The sequence below is a fragment of the Octodon degus genome, unplaced genomic scaffold, assembly GCF_000260255.1.
Source record: "Octodon degus isolate 3935 unplaced genomic scaffold, OctDeg1.0 scaffold00275, whole genome shotgun sequence".
Lineage (NCBI taxonomy): Eukaryota > Metazoa > Chordata > Mammalia > Rodentia > Octodontidae > Octodon > Octodon degus.
The window spans coordinates 1283280-1306409 of NW_004524851.1; the positions used below are offsets into that span (position 1 = coordinate 1283280).

General features: G+C 47.6%; 1 pseudogene; it reads right to left on the reverse strand.

Moving 5' to 3' along the window:
- Nucleotides 1–1142: 1142 nt before the first annotated feature.
- LOC101577561 lies at nucleotides 1143–21326 on the reverse strand (annotated as a pseudogene).
- Between the last annotated feature and the right edge of the window lie 1804 nt (nucleotides 21327–23130).

Sequence of the window (23130 nt, forward strand, 5' to 3'; positions counted from 1 at the left end):
TTTGTACACATGACAGCTATGAGGAAATCTTTACAAGGAAATTTGGGGTGCAGGGTAAAGTGATAAAAACAAAACTTTCAAATCTAATGCATCATAAACCTAATAAGCTTTTGGAAAAAGCAAAGTGTTTTATTCATTAGCCTCTAGTGGCAAGCTGAAATTTTTAGCATTCTGTCCACTGAATTATAACTAAACAAGTAGAGGTTGCTGAGTTTTGTAGAAATGCAAAGAACATTTTGTGATGTTTTGAATGAAAACAGCTCAGAAACTAAAAGATCCCATTTTAGATTTGTATACTTGATTTGCTTATAAAAATAACTTCAGTTATGCCAACAATTATCTGAAAAAGGCAACCTCTGACATTTAGTGACTGGAATAACCACAGTATCATTATGAGCTACTGTAAAATGGAATGGAAAACAACAGCTATGAAAAATCAATGTAAATAAATAGAAAGTAAATAAGGAAATATCAGAAAGATGCCTCAAAAAATGACCTGTCAGAGGGAAAATTTTTATAGACGCAATTTCAGAAACTAAATGCACACAAAGTTTAAGAACAGAACTCTAACTGCTACATAGGGCTCACTCGGAGTCCTGTTTCCTCTCCGGGGACTCTTCTCCTGTGGCTTTTGTGGGTGATAAGGCAGTCTGTAAGATTTTTATATTTACAGTTCTGAAAAACTTCTCAATTGCAAAAGGTAACTCCTTCAATGTTTAAACAAAATGAAGAATTCCTTCACTACAAAACAGCATGAGAGTAGGGTATCCATTTATTTTACCATATTTGAGTACTTTCGATAATCAAGTTACGTATTTTCACTGAAAAATAACCCACTTAGTAGAGTCAATGGGCTCATGGAAGAGCCAGACAGAAACACATTTCTGGGGGTCAGGAATCAAGGCCTATAAACTCAATTTGCCTTGTCATCTATTTTTGGATGGCCCTGAGCTAAGAATGGGCTTTTATATTTTTTAAAAGCATTATTAAAAACAAAGCTGTGACAAAGAAACAAATACAGTCCACAAATCCAAAAGCATTTGTGATCTGTCCCTTTCCAAACAAGTTTGCAAACTTGTCCTTATGCCAGCTCCGAGCAGACTTCAGGGCACGCAGTCACCATCAGAAGAAGATGGTGTTCATCAGCTTCCTCCGTGAATGTGGCTAACATCGGTACAAGGTGCCTTCTTCTGCTGCTGTATTGCAGAACTTCTCAGTTTTTCTTCCGTCGCATCCTTGTTTCCCTTTTCCTGCTTGTGGAGTGTTTCCAGCCTTCCACAAATGGAGGCGGCGATCGTTTCCTGCATCTCCAGCACCTACGTGCTCTTCCCAGATGCTTCTCTTGGCTCTGTCATGGGTGTAAAGCTTACCCGTCGGACAGGCGTGAATCCCGGCTTTCTGGCAGGTCTGGGCATATGCCTGGCAGCCTACCTTCCTGGCTCTTGCTCTTCCTTTAACCCTCTTAGCCAAGACTGCAAACTCTGGAGTGAAATTTTGGCAGGGTCTACACTGGGGTGCACAGAAATCTACCACCCGGTGATTTTTTTCCTAGTAAAACCTTTTCACTGAAAGTTGCAGTATCTTATCTGTGGACATCTGAGGTAAAAATCCTGGACCCCAGATGCTTAGGGAGCAAGCGTCCCTATTCCAACCATTGTAACTATGGTGCTGATAACCTTTATTTGATCGTTGGGGAAAAATCTTATCTCAGGGTATCTCTGCACATTTTCTTGGGCACCAAAAGAGTGATACTGCTAGCAGTCTACACTGCCTGCCCTGATCAGTCTAGTCAGTGTACGTGCCGTTGTTTTCCATGCTGGCATTAGGACTTGACAGTGCTGACACCAGGGGGAACAGAAATCAACCATCCAGACCTCGTCATGCTTCCTGTGTTTAACCAGTTCACTGAATGTGGTGGGCGTGAGAGAGACCACTGAAGGGTTCCTAAGATCCTCCACGAACGCCAGGATCTGCTCAGCAGAGTGAAAGCCTTCACACTCATGAATACCAGGCTGCTTGAATACCGCTGGCGCTGGATAGGCCTGAGTATCACCCACACTGCAGGGTTCTTCGTGGACCCTGAGCTCCAGCCCACAGGCCAACCCTCAGCTGCCGTGGAGGAGCACTGATGCCTTCTGCAGCTCTGGCAGCAGAGCCCAGCGCGGTGGACGCCAAGGGGCGAAACCGCCCACCAGCCGTGGTTCTTCGTCTCCGGATGGAATATTTTGAGGCCCAGGGCAGGAACACAAGAATTAGCACTTTCTTTGCTGAAGGCAGGTATATTGTATAAAATCTTTCCATGATGGATTTCTTATTCTTTGGTTCCTTGTCCTTTAAATACTGCTAGACAGAGCTGGAAAATATAGGGATCCATACAGACGCTGGTGCGGAGGAGCAACCAAAGCTTCCAGCTTGAATATGGTCACTTTAAAGTAGAGTTTTCAGTTTTTTCAACTCAGGATCATTTGAATTTTCACTGTTTTCCAAAATGGAAAAAATATGCCCCAGCAATGATGTGCCAAGCGATCCTCTAGTGTTTTCACTGAAAGTAGTTCAAAATCTGCAAGTTTATTATTTCCAAATGTACTTCTTTAGCATCCAATGACTTAAGAAACAAAATACTGTCTTTTATCTTTGTTATTTAATGTAGCTCCGGGAGGGAAGCAAGCCGTGGTGCTCGCTGGGCATGCAGACTTTCCCGCAGATCCTCACCTTCGAGTACTCCATATGCTCTTTATTTTAGGAAACCGCCCTGCGCATTTGAGTCGTTCGGCTTTTTATCAGGATGTAACTCCAGTGCTAATTTCTGAAAAGCGTGTCTCGTTTCTCTGCCGCTTGCAGTTTTGGATACTCCAAGTAAACTCTGAAAATCCTGATCTATGCCCACTGAAACGGCCGCACACACGAGCAGAAGGCGGAGAGCGAGGCCTCTCAGGGCCCGGACACAGTCCTTTTCACCCAGCCAGCCTCGCACGCTCGTCCTTACGCAGGCTCTGACTCCTGCGCACGCGAGACGCTGCCCGCCGGGCCGAGCGGACACGCACAGACGCTCGGCCGCGCCTCAGTCCGCACTGCTGCCTTGTGAGTCCAGCGTGATTCCGCCGTCTCCAACCACGTGGCCTCGGGGTCTGCCGGCAGCTCCTCACCCGCCGCGGTCCGGGCAGCGGCGCCGGCCGGCCGGTGAGCTCATGCCCCGCGGGGTGCACCCCTCCTCGGACTGGCGGCGCGGCGGAGCTCGGGGTGCGGGAGGACGCGCGGTGCCCCCGGCCCTGAAGCGCGCGCCACCTGCCCAATCGGTGCATTTTATAATTGTAGTGTAATACGTGTTTATTTAATCCAACTTATCTAATCTATTTATCAATTTCTTAACTGTTTAAACATAAGCATACTATTATAGTACCTTTTCAGTGTTTGCTTGTCTAATTCCATCATCGGTGCCAGCTCTGTAGAATCCTGAGTCGCTAGCCGCGCCACGCTGGCCGTGGGCCGGCCTCTCTCTGCATGTTGTTGACTGTGTCTGGGAAAGCAGGAATTCTATCAGTGGGGGGGGGGGCACCGGCGTTGTCTTAGAGCCTGGCTCCGAGAGGGGCACTGTTACTCGTCGTAGTGTGGTGACTCTTTCTTCGGCTCATAATAATCTCGTCTGCGTGTATGGTTGCCGTTTACAGGGGCTCTACAGTTTAGTGCTCACTATTCTGCTCAAGCGATACAGTGCCTGGATTACAACCCCAACGTGACAAAAGGCACAAAACTCCGCATCATTCGCTTCCTCCGAGTTACTGACAGTCGCCAAGTGATGGTAAATGATGCATAAATTAATTTCAGACATTTTCCATGAGATGCAATTTACTACAGGTGAGATGAGTATAAAAAAATCTATTTATTGTTATACTAACAAAATTAACGGCTGCACTATACTTTTACTGTAGATGTAGCATATTGACCCGATTGTAATTCCTGGAATTTAACAGCATTATCAAAACTGAAAATACGGCGTAGTAAAGTTGTCAGGGTGCCGCGTATTTCATTTCGCTCTGCAGTTCTGCGAGCCTGCTTCCCGCTTGCACGCATGTGGGGTCTGAGGGCTGCACCCAGCCCGCGGGGCCTTGGGCTTCGTTGCACAATAGAGGATTTCCAGAATGGGCAGCTCTTCAGCACGCTGATGGCCCCTGAGCAGAGGTTCAACATCAAGCTTTTTTCTGAAGAGGGGTGTGTAGATGTCTTAGCTCCTCGGTTTTGTGGTATTAGGGAGTGATGAGTGTGCAAAGAAAGTGTGGGACTTTCTCAATTAGGCCAGTGTTGGGGGTTTGGATCTAGAATGTGCCCCCCAAGCCGCGGGTGTACGCCACGGGAGGGTTTTTGAAGGTGATTGGGTCACGCGGGTGCTCATCAGAGGATTCATCCAATGAGGAGGCCAGTGCTGCCTGGGCTGCTAGGAGGCGGAGCCTGCTCAGAGGCTGGTAGCTGCGCAGTGCCTGGCTGGCTCACGCCGGGGCCTCCGTCCGCTGCTTCCCGAGCACCAGGAGCCGAGCGCCCTCCTGCCCTGGGCCTTCCCCGGCGCCAGCCCCCACCTCCCACCCCTCACCGCCACCTTCTTCATTGCAGCCACCCAGGCATGGGCTGAATCCTCACAGCTGTGGGCCCGAAGAAAGCTCTGCAGCCTTTGGTCCCTGCATGAGCAGAGTGACTCGCTCCCTGCACCCTCGGGGGTCTGGGAGGCCAAGGCGCCCGCGGAGCCCGGGGTCTCAGGCGCCAGTGTGGCCCGGGCAAGTCCGCAGTTCCTCCTCCATTGGCGAAGCTGGAGAGTGGGCCGGCTGTTGACAGGCTTGAAGCAGCGGCTCGCTTAGGCCTGCGGGTTTGCTCAGCATTTACGAGGCGGTGAGTCTGTCCTGCTTATGCAATGAGGCTTAGCTCGCTCCATCCGCCCGCAGCACACCCGGACGCCCACCCTGTCCTCTTCACAGAAACCGAAGCGACAGTTGCCTTTGTGGCCTTATTTCTCCAGTGGAGCATAACCAATCTCCTTGCTGATTGTGTTTATTCTGGGACAAACAGTTAATAAAACAGAGGCGCAGTGGGGAGCCGGGTGGCTGGGCGAGCCCACCTTCTCAGAGGCGCCACGGGGCTTCGAAGCCGCTCTCTGGCCCCGAAGGCCCGCGGCGTGTGTGCCTGCTGCTCCGCAGTGTCCCTTTACTGGAATGTCCGCCCAGCTCCACACTGCCTAGACGGGGACAGTAAGCACCTCACGAGGGCGCTGGGAGCTGCGGGAGGCCGCCGCTGGGGCGCTTCACTGCAGAGGGGTGGCGGGCACCAAGACTGCCTGAGAGTGTGCGCATATCCAGGGGTGATTCTGAGTCCCTGTTCTCACGAAAAAGCTCCCTATTCTACAGTAAGTAGTGATTTTATAGCTTCCAAAAAATAAACATGCACGAGATGATCCTCTTCTGATTATCTCTTACATTCTGCTTTTTTAGATACATACTGTGAAATTTCTCAACACGAGCCTTAATTTTCATGTACAGGGTCCTATGTGGGCCTTTCCTGATTTTCATCTTTTTCATAGCTATGTGTTTTCTTCTCTACTCTGTGTCTTCCCGTCATCCCTAGGAAGCAATATTCCATCCTCTAATTTTCCTGTTTAGAATATGTTAAGTCAACCTGTCCACTAGGCTTCATGTGGGCCCACGTACCTCCCTCCCTTCAGCCCTGGGCTCCCTTCATTTTGTCCTTTTGTCACAGATTTTATGTCCTTTTAGAAGAAATAGCAAATTTAAAGAAAGAATGAAAGTCACCTTGAACCACGGTAAAACTTACCCATCCCTTCCTTACTTTCCTACTTATACCTCCTAGCTGACATAGTTTATTTATCATAAACTGTATGAAAATATGAGTATAGGGGTACACAAACAATATGAGTATACAGAAACGAGTCTGTGTGTATGAATAATGCTGTCTTGTGTTTCGGCAATTTATGCATATAGCATGAAATTCCATTCTGCATCGTCAGTAATTTCATAAAGAAAATTCTATTTTTAAAAGATTTATTGGGCATGAGTCATGCGACTGTAGTTTTCTAATTTTAGCGGGTCTCTAGCCAAGGTCTTCAAACCCCAGACAGTCACAGAATTCTTGACGAGGTGCGTCTTTCTGCTCACTGATGTCAGTGCCATGTTCCTTCCCTGACAGCAATCCTTCCAGGAATGAATCTGGTTATGGTCACTCTGTGCCTCTGAGTGGGACTTTATCCTGTTTAACAGAACAGTTGCAAATGATGGGAAGAAAAATGCACTCGTGTGCCTTTTGGTCTCATTTGTTTCTTGTCAATAACTTTTAAGGATGGAAAGTCCACACTGGCAGGTGTTTTCCTCTCCGAGCAATGACAGGTGACACATGCTCTTACTGGAATCTGGCTCAGAAGGGCCAGGAGCATGCTGGCTGCCCAGTGACCAGCTCTGGCCCTGCGCCCCCACGGAGCTCCCTGTCTGGTGCCACCGCTGGAGAAGGGTGCTCCGCTTTGACACAGGCAGGCAGGCAGGCAGGCAGGCAGGCAGCAGGCTTCCTTCAGAGACACTGGAACATGATTCAAAGTAACTCTTGCTGTTGTTCATTAGGGGATACAGGTAACTAATGGTCATTTTAATGCTCAAGATGTATTAAAACTTATGCTGCATGGTAGTACATTGGCCAAGTTCTAATGTTAGTCGTTATAATAAATGAGTCCAGACTTTCCCTTCCATTAGAGGTACTTCAGTATAAAGAGCTTTCCAGATGCATGCCCAGCGCTACTGCAGCACACATGATGCCGTGATTAATAAGGATGCCAAGCGCAGAACGCAGCAGAAGAGGACAGAGTTCTGCGGTGAAGGGCTTGGAGCCACAGCAGGGTAAGCAGACGCAACGTGCGACTCCTAAACGCCGGCGGACGGAGGCTGGAACGTGGCGACCGAGCTAGACTTGCTGAGACGTAGAAAATAACAGCCCTGTGAACAAGCCGGTGGCGCAGGGAGCTCTGCCCGCTGCGCTCGCTGCCACCCAACAAAGTGGCGTGAGCTGCACGTGCCCGAGTCAGCGTGCATGTGCAGGCTTTCAAATAGAGAACAAAATATGAGGAAAACTATTCTAAAGTATCATTGTGCATTTCAAATATATTCTGTTCAGATTTTTTAACAGTTCACCATTTGCATACACATTATTAAAGTTTTATCATTTTCACGGCCTTGTATTGACAGTGATTTGTTTCTGGGCTTGATCATTTTAATTTGGGGCCTTTGCCACCTTTTCTTCTAAGTCATGCTGCTTATTTTCACGCTGTCAATGTCCAGTAGTTCAGGGTTTCACTCTCTGGTCTTCCTTAAAATTTTGGCAGGACTCTATTCTTCTTTGCAAATACTCAAATTGGCTTATAAAGCTATATTGAAAAAATGCTCTTGAAGTGAAGCTGCATTTAGTACATTCAGAAAGAATTTAACGAGTACTTGGTCTTCTTCTCATTAATTTGCTTCTACATACTGACACGGTTCCTGAGCTGGTCCAGTGCATTACCTAAGGCCACGTTATGCTTGTTACTCAAAGCTTGTACGCTGCTTGTTACCATGACTGAGGTTTTACAAATACTCATGCTGTCCCCTTGATTTCTACTGGTTACTAGAGTTTTACTTGATTCTGGGTTTGCGCTATCTAAAACTGACATATGCAAGCAAATTAATTATTTCCCACTTTTAAAGAAATTTTTCAGTTTTTTTTCATCTTGTTAATTCAGGTCTCCAGCTCATTCCTCGGTGCGTTGCTTTGGTTTTGGTTTTATCTTTTGCTGTTTGGGGGAGCTGGGGACTGGACACTGGGCTTCTGCCCTCAGCTTCATTTCTACCTTGACACAAGGGTCTTACTGAGCTACAGGGCAGAACTGGAGCTTGCCATCTACCTGCCTCAGCCTCCCTGCATGCTGGGGCTACACCCACCCTCATGCCCGGGCTGAATGAGCACATAGGTCCCACGCAGCACAGCCAGTGCGTTTGTCTGCACTTTGCCTGCGGCTGCGCTGTGCTCATCAGAAGGGAAGCCCCTTCCAGGCCCCGACCTTGGAATCCTGAGGGCTGGGACAGGCAGAAGCAGCTCTGTCTGCAGCACCAGTCCTGCCACACACACACACACACACACACACACACACACACACCCCACAGAGGTGCCCAGCAGAGTTCTCCAGCTTGACTGGCTCTGTCCACAGCATCTGCTCAGGACCGGGAGCCGATACCCCTGCTCTGGCTGGCTTCCAGCTACTTGCCTCCTATCTGCTGTGGGGTTCAGACAGCAGGGCAAGTGGTCTGAGCCAGGCCTGAGGACCCTGACACCTCTCTCCCCAGGGAGAGGTGGACACTGACCAACCTGACTGCCAGGTCAGGATGGACGCTGCCAACGCGAACTGCAGAAGATGACCTCAGAAGTAGAGCCTTGGGACACTGGAACACTCGGCCATCATGGGACAGGCAGCTAAACTCCTCAGCACCAAGGCTTTCTGCTGGTGGATCTCAGCCCAGCCCTCACTGGGAAGAGAGAGACACTGTGCTAACACTAGCGAGAAACAGCACAGAGGAAGGCGAACGGAAGACCAATCCTCCCCCTGCAGCCGGCCCACCTTCCCTGAGTTCCTGTTCCAGATGTCTTTGTGGAATCCATCGGACTTCCAGCAGACCAGAGCAGATGAACTTGTCGGTTCTCAGTGTTGACGGACAGCTGTGGTCACAGGGCAGGAGCCCACAGAGGATGGGCACGGAGCCGAGCAGGACCCCTGGAGAATTTCTGAGATTCACGCCCCTGCTGGCACAGTCCCTGTCCTCCATCCATGTAAGACCCTGGTGCGTCCTGCCCTGTACCCACACTGGCCCTGTGCAGGGGACCCACACATGCCTGTCCCTCTTGCCTCCCTCAGTGTCTACAAATTCCTGTAGCACCATGGCATGGCCTTCGCAATGCCATCCACAGGCCAGTCACCTCTCAGACAGCACTGAGCTGAAATTAGTGTAGACCCCAGGGTCTTCTGAGATTGACAGGACAGAAGTACACAGCACTGTCGAGAGACAAAAAGACACCAGGACGAATCCAGTGATCACATGCCGTGCAAACAGTGTAAGAAAGAAAAGAGCAATGTGGGGAACGATGCCCAGCCGAGAGGCCCCATGAAGGGGACGCACTTCCTTCCCTAGCTGTGTTCACTTAGGCACAACTGACTGAGAAGGGAGCCACACGCATCCTCAGCATTACTGAATACCACTGTGAAACATCATGACACTTCTGAGAGCGAGAGAGCCATCCATCTAAGCAAGGAAGGACTATAGCAGTCTTTCCTTATAGAACAGGGAAGAATTAAGGGAATAACGAAGCAGAGCGACAACAAGGCAGCTGGCTCTGAGGGCCAGCAGAGGCATGCTCTGGCATGCAGAAATGAGGCGCGTCCACGTGGCCGTGCTGCCTCGGATGAAAAGAAGCGAAGAGAAAGTGCTACTTCTGATTTTAAGAGACTATGATCAAAGAAGCCCTGGGAGAAACGTGTTTGATACCAAAACTTGAATCTTGTATTGTTTCAGAAATGGACCCAGTAAGGTAAGGAGGGAAAGAGAGAAAGAAAAAAAGTTAAGTAAAGGGAAAAATGGACACTCATGCCAGCCAGCACCCAGGCCCGGCGTGTGAGTGGGATCCTCCGGGACCCTCAGTATCCTCACTCCAGCCAATGCCCAGGCCCGGCATGTGAGTGGGATCCCCAGGGACCCTCAGGATCCTCACTCCAGCCAATGCCCAGGCCCGGCGTATGAGTGGGATTTCCTCCGTCAGACAGGCCCGGTGTGGAACCTGAAGAACTCCCTGCAGAGAGGCTAGAGGCAAGACCCACCCAGCTGATCCAGGAGCAGAACATCTTGCCAGAGGGGCACAGCAAGTGCACTTCCAAGGGCTGCAGCAGGGTGAAGTGCAGCACAGCAGCCAGACCCAAGCCACACCCGCCTGGACAAGCTTGAACCTGGACCTGGCGCTAAAGTAATAACTCTATCAAAGCTCTACAACAAAAGAAGACAGTGCTATACAAAATGACAAAGAGAAGGAGCAAAATGCATTCTCAGGCCCCAAGCCCACCCAGAACAAATGCAGGAGACAACAGCATAGAAGAAATTGGGAAACATACACCTGAAATCTCTGAAATAATAGCATCTGAAGTAAAGCAACAACTGCAGAAAAGTATAGAGAAAATCAGATCAGAAATAATTTCTGAAGTAAGAAAAGAAATGATAGCTGTAATGAAAGAAGTTCTTCTAAAGAGGACACTGATTTAAAAAAATAGAGGAGAATAGAAAATGATGGAATCCTTGAATGAGCAATATAGGAAAGAAATAGATCGCATGAAGCACATTCAAAGTGCTGTACAGGAAATTAAAACCTCAATCACAAGCTGGCAAAACCATTTGAATGAAAGTGAAAATAGACTTTTAGACCTTGAAGACGCCATTGCAGCTAGTGAAAAGGTAAGAAAAGATCTCTTAAAAACAACTAGGATGCAGGAAAAAATAATTTAACATCTACAAGATGATACAAAGATGAACAACATAAGACTAATAGGCATCAATAAGAAAGAAGGAGTCAAAACAAATGATGTAAAAAGAAGATGAGCAGAAGTAATAGCAGAAAACTTCCCAAATATGGGGAAACAATTTGATAATCAGTTAACCGAAGAATATACAACTCCAAATAACATCAACCCAATTAAAACCACAGCTAGACATATAATAAGATCCCAGAAACTCAGCACAGGAACAGTATACTGAAAGCCACTAGTGAAAGGAACAGATCACATTTAAAGGAAAACCCATCAGAATAATGGCAGATTTCTCTTCACAAGCCATCAGGTCAAGAAGAACATGGAGCCAAGTCCTTCAGGTCTTGTAAGAAAACAAATTCCAACCCAGTCTGATATTCCCTGCAAAATGTTCTCTTTCAAGTTTAATGGAGAAGTGAAATACTTCCATGACAAAGAACAACTGAAGAATTTCATGACAACAAAGCCAACCCTACACAGACTACTAAAAGGTATTCTAGAAAGTGATCAAAATGACCACAATTCCATGAATGAGAATGGAAAGAACCCACCAAATATGGCAGACAAACACAGGAGAAAAAGAGGTATACAACAGCAGTCTTTCAATTACTCTTTTGTATGCTGCAGCAAAGTATTACCATCAGCACACTCTGCAAATGGACTTCTGCACCCTATAGGTCATGATTCTGTCCAGGTCTACAGGGTGGATATCAAGGAAATACCAGTATCTCTGTCCCACAAGGGACACCTGGCCACCAGTAAGCATCATGGGCACTGTCCACGTCCACCACATACTAGAACTTTGTGTGATATCCTATCCCCAAACTGTTGGTCTGGTCATATATTTGCCATTCCAGTATTGTTCCTGTTTTACTCTTAGTAATTCTTTACTATCATGAAAACTTTTTCTTAGTCAATATTTTTTTATTTATTAACCAAATCAAATACTGTGAGTACTATGAATTAATCATAGATTCATACATATGATACACTACATTCTGACCTCTTAGTTGGACTCACAATTTAATTTTAATTTTTGAGTATTATTCTGAAATATTTAATTTAATTTTGAACTAATTAATGTTCAATCAATTTTCTGAATATCTTTTATTTTTCATCTTTGTTTTATGATTTATATGGTTTATTTGACTTACAACCTACTCACAGGACATGATACGATATTTTCTCCTAGTATCAGAAACTTTATAAAGTGCATTTTCATTTCCATTGACTTTATATTAGTTCTTCCTTGTCTTTTATACACACACACACACACACACACACACACACACACACACACGAAAAAATATGTATATAACCTGACACAAGATTGATACTGTCTTGTGGAAATCTTCAATGACCTTTTAAATGGGTTCATCTAATATAATTACATTTTACATAGTCCTGCATAACTACCATTTTGAGAGCTCTTTATTCTTTATCCAGAACCATACAGAAATTTCTCTTGGCTTCTGGATTAAGGTCTTTGTTATTTTCTTTATGCTATGTCTGGAGGTATTAGAATATTTTAAGTTTGTATAACTGGAAAATATTGTACTTTTACTTTTCAAAGGTATGTTTTCTAAATGTAAAATTTAATGAAGACAGATTTTTTTTTCAGTCCTTTGAATAAAGACATCTAGTTTCTTACACACTTGCCCTTTTCTTTTCTAATGTGGAATAAGATGTTAATTTTGTTTCTTCCATAGCTAATATTATTTTCTGTATATATGCTTTAATGATTTTTTTCTTTACAATTAGTTTTGGATAATTTCAGCTTTGTGTATCTTGGTATGATTTTATTCATATTTCTTGTGCAAAAGGTTCATTTTTCTTTGAAATGTGGTGCTATAATTTTAACTAAATTCAGAAATTATAAATCTTTAAATATTTATTGCCGACCCCCTTCTACTTTGAGAATTCTAATTATATGAATATAAGTTTCTTGATGTTGGCACGGAGAAAACTACTATATGACCAATCTGTAAAGTCTTCTTCGTGTGCATTTTAGACAATTTTTATTGTTATATTCATTGAAGTTTGTGAATAAATTTTATCATGTGCAATCTATTATTAATCTCATATTATGTATTCATTTCAGAAATGTTTTTCTAAAATTCACTGTATCTACCTCTCATATCTTTCACATTTCAATATTTGTCTACAATTTTTAATTTGCTATATAATTATTATTGATTTTCAATAAAGTTAATAATGAGTACAAAAAAATAAAAATAAATATCTGAACACACAAAAAATAAAAACAGGAAAATGAACTCACCAATACATTATGATTGGATGGTGAAATTGTGTGTTGAGAACACGAGAAGGCATGATTGGAGTAAATTACTAGAAGAAATAATAATTATAACAAGTTTCAGATACAGTGTCAGATACAGAACCAATTTGCAGTGGATAAACCGGACACAAATTTACAGTAATGACAGGTTAACAAAAATACATGCTTGCGATTTGGTTGCGGCTGGCACCTTGGAGTGAACTCGAGGGCTAGAGCCACGTGAAGTGTGCTCGTGGACCGAGGTGGCGCTGTACACGATGAGAGATCGGTGTGCTGTAGGCTGTCACGCAGCACTGGAACTGCAAATGGGACTTCAGTAATTATAAAACGTTATGACTTCTGGGACTGGAAGCTTGAATAAAGATAGTGTTTACACATTGGCCTGAAATTAACTATCAGTGAATTATTTTTTAAACATGTATTTGGTTCAGGGTCTCACTGCACAGCCCTGACTGCTAGTGACCCTCCTGCTTTCAGCCTCCCAGGGCTGGGATTACAGGCGCGGAGCTAGTGGCCGTGCCTGAGGGCCGGGCTGGCACGACATGCGCTGCCAGGAATTGAACTCCGGTCCTTGTGCTTGCCTGGGCAGTCAGAAGGGCGGCGCCCGGCGTGGGCAGCGCTCGCGTGGACCTCGCGGGGGACGGGACGGCCCCGTCCAGCGCTCTGCAGCGCAGCCACCCGGGCGGGCCGTGGCTCGGCGCGACCCGAGTGCGGGGCTGCCACGCGAGACGCACCCACGAGTGCAGGCGTCGTCCCGGCAGCAGTGAGCACGCTTGGCCGGCCGGCCTCGGGGCCTCCCACCGCAGCTCGGGTCCTCCTTCCTGAGTCTTCGGTCGCGCTCTTGTGGCTGCCTGCGGCCTGGCATCGATGAGAATGTGCAGGTCTCACTGGTCCTCTGGCCTCGGGAAGAGCCCCCGGCCACCCTACCCTGCCAGTGTGGTGTGTGGGGTGGAGGCCACGGGGCCATCCACCACAGAGACCACGGAGTCGTCCACCACAGAGGCCACGGGGCCGTCCACCACGGAGGCCACGGGGCCGTCCACCATGGAGGCCACGGAGCCATCCACCACAAGCTGCCTTCCCGCCGAGGGCCTTGACAGCCGCTGCCCCTGCATCTTACACAGATTCCAAGCAACTCGCCAAATACACAGGTTTATGATTTTCACAGATCTGACAGCCGATTTCCCTCTCTGATAGACACTCACAGAAGGTGCTGAGCTGCCTCAGGAAGCTGTGAGGACCGGGGATGAGTGTGCGGGCGAGGGGAGCCCCCAGGGAAGCCCACCACGTGGCCGCACCAGCCCGGACCTGCGGTTCAGCTCTCACCATCGTGTTGCCCACCCCTCCACTTCCTCGGATACGAAGCCCAGCAGTGTACCATCCAAAGCACCAGGAGACCAGGGTGAGACACGCAGAAGACAACATAAACGAGACTCAGTAGCTGCCACCACTGAAGTCACATGAAAATGCTCAAATTGTGCTCAAAGAAAGAGAGGCCAGGAGTTCCTCCCATTTGTCAAAAGTCCTAAACCTACATAATCACAAAGATGTCTGGAATACAAAGAAGAGAATCCCAAAGAATTTCATACCACAGCACAACCTAATTAAACCCATGAAAACTAAAGCGAAAAACTTCATGAGCAGCAGGCAGTGACAGTGCACTATGTGGAGCAGAACATCAATTTAGAAGACAGGATTCCTCTTGAAACAGGGAAGTCCAAGAGAAAAGCATCTGAACCTTTGCAATTAGTGAAGGATAAAACAGCCAAATTTGAATTTCATGCCTGACAAAAATACCTTTTGGATTAAAGAGAGGAGAAACATGTATAGGAAAGAGGATGCAAGCAGTTGTTACCGGTCCGTCCCTTCCAAAGTCTGACTCCAGAAAGATCTTGAAATCAAAATGAAATGAAGTTAAGATGGCCTGGGCTTGAGGTGCAAAAGGTCATTCAGATAAATAAAAATAGCAATGAATTTAAATAGTCAAAGTCGCAAAAGAATCACAAATCATGCCAAGTGGTTTACATAAAAATTATAATGACATGGAATGAAGCCACCATGCAGAGCGGAAGAACATGAATGATACACTAAGGCTGAAAAGGTGAAGGGCCCACTCTGTGCAAAACAGCACACTCCTGACACTAGCAGTGTAACATTATGCAAACAGTGGAACACTACAGAGCCCACAGAGAAGCTAAAGCTGCGGTGCACCCCCAAATCATCACAAATCAGAAAAGAGTACGTGCCGTACACAAGTGCAAACCACTCGCAAGATGCTCAGGAAAAGGAGAGGAATGAGACAGAGAAAACAAATAGGAGATCATGAGTTCTGTGCGGACTTAACACAAACAAGCATGCCAATTACTATGTCAGATATAATTGCCTATAATGTGATAACTAGGATATGTATTGCAAAGCGGATTAAAAGCAAGCATGGAGCAGGGCCCGGTATTTCATGACTGTTACCCTAGCACTCCAGTAGCATGAGGCAGGAGGATCTAAAGATTGGGCTCAGACTGACAACTTAGCAAGACAGTCTCAGAATAGTAAAATGAAATGTAAAAAGGGCTGAGGTGTAGCTAGCGTGAGGACCCTGGTTTCAACGCTCAGTGCAGAAAAGGAAAAATTACAAGACCACGGGGCACACGTGGGACTCACTTAAGAAACCAATGCTACGTGCAATTGACAAATATATAACTTGATTCTTACATAACAAAGAAAAACTGAGTCCACTCTATATCAAGTAAAGCAGAACTCAGGGTACAGAAAATGGCAAGACAAGTAGGCACACTGCGTTCTGATCGGTCAGAAAAGCCCTGGTCATTCATGGGTGCACACGGAATGAAATTACCTCAGCATGCCTGATGGGGCTCCCCAGACGGAGAGGAGATGCGAGAAACCTGCAGCGACGGCTGGGGACGCCAGCACCCCACGCCCCGCATCTGATGCCACTAACTCTAGACAGGAAAGTCAGCAGGGAAGGAGAACCGCCAACGGAAAACTGGCAAGCGCGCAACGCTTGCCACCAAATGGCAGGAGGAATTTGCATTTTGAGCACCACCGCCACTGTCCAAGACAGAGTTGAACTTGCGCCTTGAAGCAAAACTGAAGAAATTTTAACAGGGAAATTACTACCTGGAATGTTCTCTCACTACATGGGATCCAACTATACACTATAAATCTGTATCAGAAAGACAATAAAAGCGTCAAATGCTTGGAAATTAATCAGTGGCACCCACTCCACCAAAGAGGAAGTAAGGCTGGAAAATGTAAATGCGCGAGGCTCAGTGGAAATGAAATACAGTTACTAAACATGCTGAGCAGAGCTAAAGCTGAGCAGGAGGCTTACCTCAGGACACGGAAAGGGGACCTGTCACGAATATGCCGTCCAAACCACGATCTCAAGAAACAGAAAGAACCACTTATTCATAAAGTAAGCAGAAGAAGGAATCAAAATGAACACGAGCTTCTTTGAGTGATCTGTTAGATAAAAATAAAAAGAATGACTTAATGTAGTAGATAAGTGTAAGTGAAATATGATACAATAAGTCGTGAAGGAAAAGCGTGGGTCTATGAATATATTTTTTAGAATTCTTGATCTTCTACCAGTAGTGATGTAAATTTTTAAAATTACCAAGTCCCAGGATGAAAGAATGTATAATGATCATATGGAAATGAAAATGCAAAAGCCAATAAAATTTGTAACTATTCCTAGTAATGTGAAATATATCAATTATCAATATAAATTAACGAACGCGTAAGTTGTACATGCTGCGGGTCGGCCAGTGGGGAGTGAAAGGAGTACAAGTGACCAAGCAGAAAGACGCGCCGTGTTCACGGCCTGGGGGAGCCAGGGTAGAAAGACGGACCGCCTCCTATTTATATTTAGTGACACAGCTGGTATTCTTTACTTTATTAAGAGAATAAAAATAGCAAAACATACATTGGACACGATGCAGAACGTCACTGAACAAGACGCGAGCTCCGCAGCGGGTGCTGCAATGCACACTGCTGTCATCAAATCAGCGGCTCGGATTGCCGGACGCGGGCGCGCAAGATCAGTCAAAGCAATGAGAAGAAGCAGGAGACGGAGCCCCGCCGGCCGGCCCTCGGCGTAGACCGGCAGACGGCAGCGCGCTCGTGCCCGCTGTCCACACGCGCGTGTGTCTTCCCGGCTCTCCGCCGTCTCCTTCGCGTCCCGGGTGGTGCTTCCCGCGTGCACTTTCTCGCCCTTCCACAGGATCTGTCGTCCTTCTCGGATTATATTGCTCCTCCGGCCTCTCACGCTGCGGCAACTGCACAAGTGCAAGATCACTCCTGCACAGAAAAGCGTGACACTGTCGGTGACAAATTTTGCCAACAGGTGGAGAGGAATTGTCCACGCCTCACAGAGAATGCACTGGAGATAATATATCTAAGGAAACTGATGAAAAATAAAAGTGAAACAAGAGAAGTTATTATGGGATTCAAGACTCAGGCGCTTGGAGGGACGGATCTGAGACCCGCGCAGCGGGAGGGCGCCTGCCCCAGGCGAGGCCCACACTCCTCGCGCGTGCTGCACGCGCTCCGGCCGGACCCACCGCCAGGGCTGGGGCAGGCTGTGGAGCCCGCCCCGGGACTTCCCTCGGACCCTGCAGAAATCCCTGCAGCGGCTGGTCCTCTGCGGCGGCCTCGGCTCGGGGAGGCTTCACCGGAGCAGCTCACGAGAGTCCCAGGCCGCCTTCCTCAACAAGGTTTAGATACAAGAGCTTCCTTTTGCACAATCGCAAACTCCTCTGCAGCGGCGACGGAAGGCTGCGCCGGAAGGAACCCTGCGGCGCTCGCCCCACAGCCGGGGCTCGCATCCTGCCGCCGCGGCCTGGACGACCCTGTGCCCGCAGGGGGACCACGCCGCTGGGCCGCTGCCCGCGCGGTGGCAGCCTCCACATCCACGTGCGCAGAACGGAGTAGCGGGCAGCGCCCGGGCTTCGCGCTCTGGTGCTTCCTCCCCTCTCTAATTTGTGATGTCATTTTAGTAGAAAATAGGAAGCAGATAGACCAAGATCTATTTCAGATATATATATATTACATTGGATGTTGGCACTGAGAAATTACTTCAAAATGCACCGATATCAGCACCAAGAAGAATGCTGAAATACTTTGAGCAGATACAATACAATAGAAACATGAAATCAGTTAATATGTTAATATATTAATATATTAATTTAAAAGGTATCACAGACATTAAAAACCCTCTAAGATGATCAGCATCTGGTTTTACTTCCCCAGTGAATATAACGACCTTATCTCTGCCTTGTGCAAAGAAGTCCCGGTCAATTACAGGATGGTCCTCCCTTAAACGCTATCACTATTATTACCTGTTTATTAATCTGTGGCAAAGTGCTCAGCTCGGCTTGTGATGAGAAGCTGAGTCCCTGCAGAAGCCACGGAGAAGTGGACAGTTGGAAGTCAAAAAGAATGTGCCGGTCAACTAGCACACCCTGCGAGTGGCTTATTCAGCTCTGTTCTTTATGGAGGCAAATACCACACAGGTGAGTCAGATGTCTAAAGAGAAGTGTTTGAGTACGCTTTAGCAGTAGTGTACCTGGTGAGGCATTTCAGAAAACAAGCCAGAGTGAATTAACTGAGAAATGTAACACGTCGGTGTTAGCAAGGGCAGTAAAGGCATCCGCAGGATTCTGAAGGAACATGTGGGGCCGTAAGGAGGCAGAGGGCTATCTAAGCTTGTGCGGCCTCACGCCCGTGCAACCCTGGGAGGCTGAGGCAGACGGATCGCAGTTGTGAGCATCCCCACGTACAGGTTTTTCTGAGGGTGCAAGTTTTAGTCTCCATTGAGTAATAGCCCAGGAGTGCAGTTTCTGGGACATGCATGTCTCAGAGGTTGACTAGAAACCTCCCAGAATGCCAGAGCCATCTTCTGCTCCCACAGCTGTCGGAGGGACCTGATTGGTCACTGTCAGCATTCGATGTCCCTTCCTGGCGTGGCTTATTGTTCGTTTCAGTTATCCTAATAAGTTTATAATGACATCACTTGGTGGTTTTAGTTTGCATTTGTCTAATGGTGAGTGATATTGAAGGCCTTTTTGTGAGCTTCTTTGTCATCTCTGTCTTCTTTAATGGACTGACCGACCAGGACTTTGGGCCCTTCAAATTGTGTTTAATTACCCCAGTTCTGGGAGTCCACTTATTCTAGATCCCAGCTGTTCGTCAAATTGGAAGGTTGAAGAAGTTCTTTTCACTCTGCAGTCTGCTTCTTCATTTCGCAGCATGTGTTCTACAGGGCAAAAGCTTTAGCTTTTGATATAATTTATTAATTTTTCCTTGGAGCTAAAGGATTGAAAGAGTTTTTAAAAAGATCTGTCCCAAGGGACCAGGGGACCCTGGACCTGTACTGAGGTCACTTCCTCAGCTGCAGAGTCCATAGCGGGGCTACTTCCCTCAGCGGCTGGCTGGATGCTTACACTGACCCAGGACCAAGGACCAGGACTGCAGCAAGAGCCATCAGCCATGCCCTGGGACCGCCTCAAGCCAGGGAGGCAGTGAGCAGGAGTGACCCAACCTCGGTGGGGCTTGTGCTTTAGTCAGTGCTCAGAAATGTCGGCCAAATCGAATGTCATAAAGTTCCCTGCCCAGGATCCCTAGAAGTGCTCTATAGTTCCCAAGTTTAGCTGTTTAACCCATTTTCCATTTATAACTGTTTTATAACTTCAGTGGTTTGCAAAATCTGCTTGAAATTTTTGCATAACCAGAGACCTGCAAGATGGTGAATATTCAGTCTCAAAATTATGCTAAGCATATGATATTTGCAAAGAACTTGCTGTGAGCAGATCCCATTGCTTCAAGTGGGAAAGAAAACTTGAAAAATTGTTTAAAAGAAGCAGGTTACAAAATGCCATAAATGTCCAGTGCGGCCATGAGAAAATGGAACTAAATGAGGAAACATTATTTCAACATTTTTTTATTTAACAAAAAAATGTGGTCCAGTTCTTCTCCTGGAATAGACCTTCTTTCACACAACGCCAAGCTGGTTGTCTGAGTGCAACTTTATATCCACAAACTACCAATTGTTGGGAGGTATAGCCAAGCCCAAGAGACCAAAGCTGACACCCGCGGTGCAGGAGTAGTTCTTTGGTGCAGTGCGCTCTTAGCACGAATTCTCATGAAAGAGGGTTGTGCCTCTAATAGGGGATTTATACTTGATTTATGAATGATGACATGTTTTATAAGAGGAATTATGCATTTTTATAAATTTGTCTTTTTACTAAGCTGGGAAAATCAGAAAAAAATTCAACAGCCTTGGCGTTCATCCACAGGACTCTGCCGGCTACAGTCAGGTAGCCCAGCAGTGGCGAAGCGGTCTCTCCTTCTGCTCTTGCCTTGAAGCTCCATGGCCTGCAGAAGTAGTACCACAGGGTGGATTAAAGGAGCAGATAGTTCACACCACACCTGGTCAGTGAGCATCAGGCATGAGGCATCTCCGTCACCTGGCCACTTCCTCTTTGCTGAGACAAACACCGAGCGCCCTAAGCTTGGAGGAGGGATTTGCTTTGCCTCATAGTTCTTAGAGCTGTAGTACATGGCCTTCCAGCTCCGGAGCCACGAAATCAGCTCATATCACAGTGCCAGGAAGAACAGAGCAGAATGATGGGGGATCCTCCCGGGCCACTCCACAGTGACCCCTCTTCCCACCAGACCCACCTAGCAGGAGTTTAGCTGTGAGCCCTCAATCTCCCAAAACCTGGCCTATGAGTGCATGAGACATTAGGGGACATCTACACGTAAACCATGACATGAAGTGTCAGCCCAGTGACTCAAGGTGGATGTAAATGTGTGGTTGACCCTGAGGGTTTTCACCAGTGTCGACAGCATACCTGTCACTGCATCTGGGAGCTTGCGAGGTTTCAGGGTAACAGGAGTAGGGTTGGCTGCAGGGAGGTCTGGCCTAGAGAGGAGCTGCGCACTGACATCAGGAAGTAACCTTTAATCATCTCCAGGGAGAGCTTTTTGTGAGAGGTGAGGGGACTGAGTCCCTTTTAGTATAAAAATGGTGACTGCTGAATTACAAATTGCTTGAATAAATGCAGAAGCAGATGTTGAGAAGCAGGTGTAGATAGATGCCTGATCCCATCCCTCCTGCTTGCTGGTCTTGAGAAAAGCAAGCATGGAACAGAAAAATGTCAGCTAATTATTACTGTCCCAGAAAAGGACATGGGACAGATGCACTTAGCCATCCTCACTGTCGCTGCTGTTATTCCCAGGGGCTGCAGACGGAAGGGTCGACGCCTGTGCACTCTCACCTGTCCATGGAGCTGCCCCTCCACTCAAGTTCTGGTCTGGGCAGCCGCGCAGCAGGTACCTGCGCAGGACAGTCGGGGCTGGAGGTCTAGCCTGGCTGCACCAAGGCGGGTTCAGCCACTCCAATGGCCCTGCTCCGTGCTTCTGTAGCATTCTGCACCAGCTCCAGAGACAGCTCAGGAAACTCCGGAAGCAATGGCAGCCATGCCCTGGCTCCTCTTCCCAGGTCCTTCTTGCTCCTTGTCCCCAATTCCTAAGTACATTGTTCATCATCAAGCCTCCTGGGGCGTGGGGAGGATACTTCTGGTTTCAGAACAGAATCTCTCACCACAGTGGATTTCTGCAACACCCTAAAGACCACCACATATTCTACTGCATTCTAACATCTGATTTCTTAGCCCTATTTACTTTATGCCATGGGCTTTCCTCAAAGAGCCCAGCTTTCCTCATTTCCTTGCTAGAAACACTTCAAACCTGAACATTAATTAATGAAATTTTTGTTTATTTTAGTACAATCTCTCCTGCTTTCCGCTTTGTCACACCTGAACTTGTAAATAGGGACCTTTGCTGTCTCTGCAGTAAGTACGGATGTTCTCCCTGGCTTTGCTGGGCTGCAGTTCAAGCTTGGGGCACGCTCCAGTTAGGGTGAGGACTGGGGCTAGGTTCAGGGCTCGAGTTACGGGGCTCCGAGCCAGGGCCCAGGGCCGCAGCCTTTCTCGCCACCACGTGAACCCCCGCGACGTATTTGGCTGTGGGGATGAGCAGCCTTTCCTGCTTTACACCTGAAATTCTGGCTGCTGAGAGAAGGCACCCCACACAGCTGAGGGAGGAGGCGCGTTCAGGTTAGGGGGCGCTCTAGGCTGGGGTCTGGATCCCGGGTTTCCAGCTCCTCTAGAAGCCCTCCCAGACCTCCTGCATGCTGCTGTGTCTGGACACCTCTCCGCGTTAAATCCAGCCCCATATTGTAAAACTCAGTAAGTCATTGGAAAAGGGAACATAATGAAGAGTCCTCATCACAGAACCTAGTGAATTAAGTATACATCTAAAGGAATTAATAACGGTGCAACAGTAGAAGGAGAGGCTAAAATCAACTGAATGTAAAACTCCAAATTGTAGAACCCCGGGCACAGACAGTTAAGCTCAAAGCGCAAGCGGCGTTTCAGAGTAGCGGGAGCAGAGAGTGCAGACGGCGTTCCGGGGAAACAGCAGGCCAGCAAACATCTCTGTCCCACGCTGGCTGATGTTGACGCGCAGAGGTCCCGTTGTCCTCGGCTGCCTAGAGTGCCTCGCGGCGTGAGTGTCTCGGCCCGCCGCGCTCAGCCTCGGACTCTCTGCCTTGGCGCTGCGCCGGCCCTTGTGCCCAGAACGCGCCGTGCGCGCCTCGGAGCCGGCCGCAGGCCTGCAGGGGCCTCCTCCGGGTGCGCCGGGCCGCGCCGCCGCGCTGGTTTCCCGGGAACCTTTGCATCTGCAGACACGCGCCGATGGTTTCCCGGGAACCTTTGCATCTGCAGATGCGCACCGATGGTTTCCCGGGAACCTTTGCATCTGCAGACGCGCACCGATTGTTTCCCGGGAACCTTTGCATCTGCAGACGCGCACCGAGCTCAGCGCCAAGCGCAGCGAGAGCCCGAGGCAGGGCGCTGCCGAGCGCGGCCTCACCGCGGCCGAGAGGTGCCCAGCGCAGCGGCCGAGGCGGTGTGACCCGCAGGAAAAATGTATTATGAAAAAAGGATCTCTGGATGCACTTAGCCTGAAAAACAGACCATTAGAAATGATTTAATAACAGAGTGCGATCATATTAAGGTTAGAAAAGGAGAGGTATTAAGCTGCTCTCAGTCTTTCTGGAGATCTAAAAAGGCCATTAAGAGCCATGTGAAGATGTTTCCATAAATAGTCGTTATTAAAAACTAGTTTAACACAGAGTACACAATCATTATTTCTGGACCCATTTCAAAAT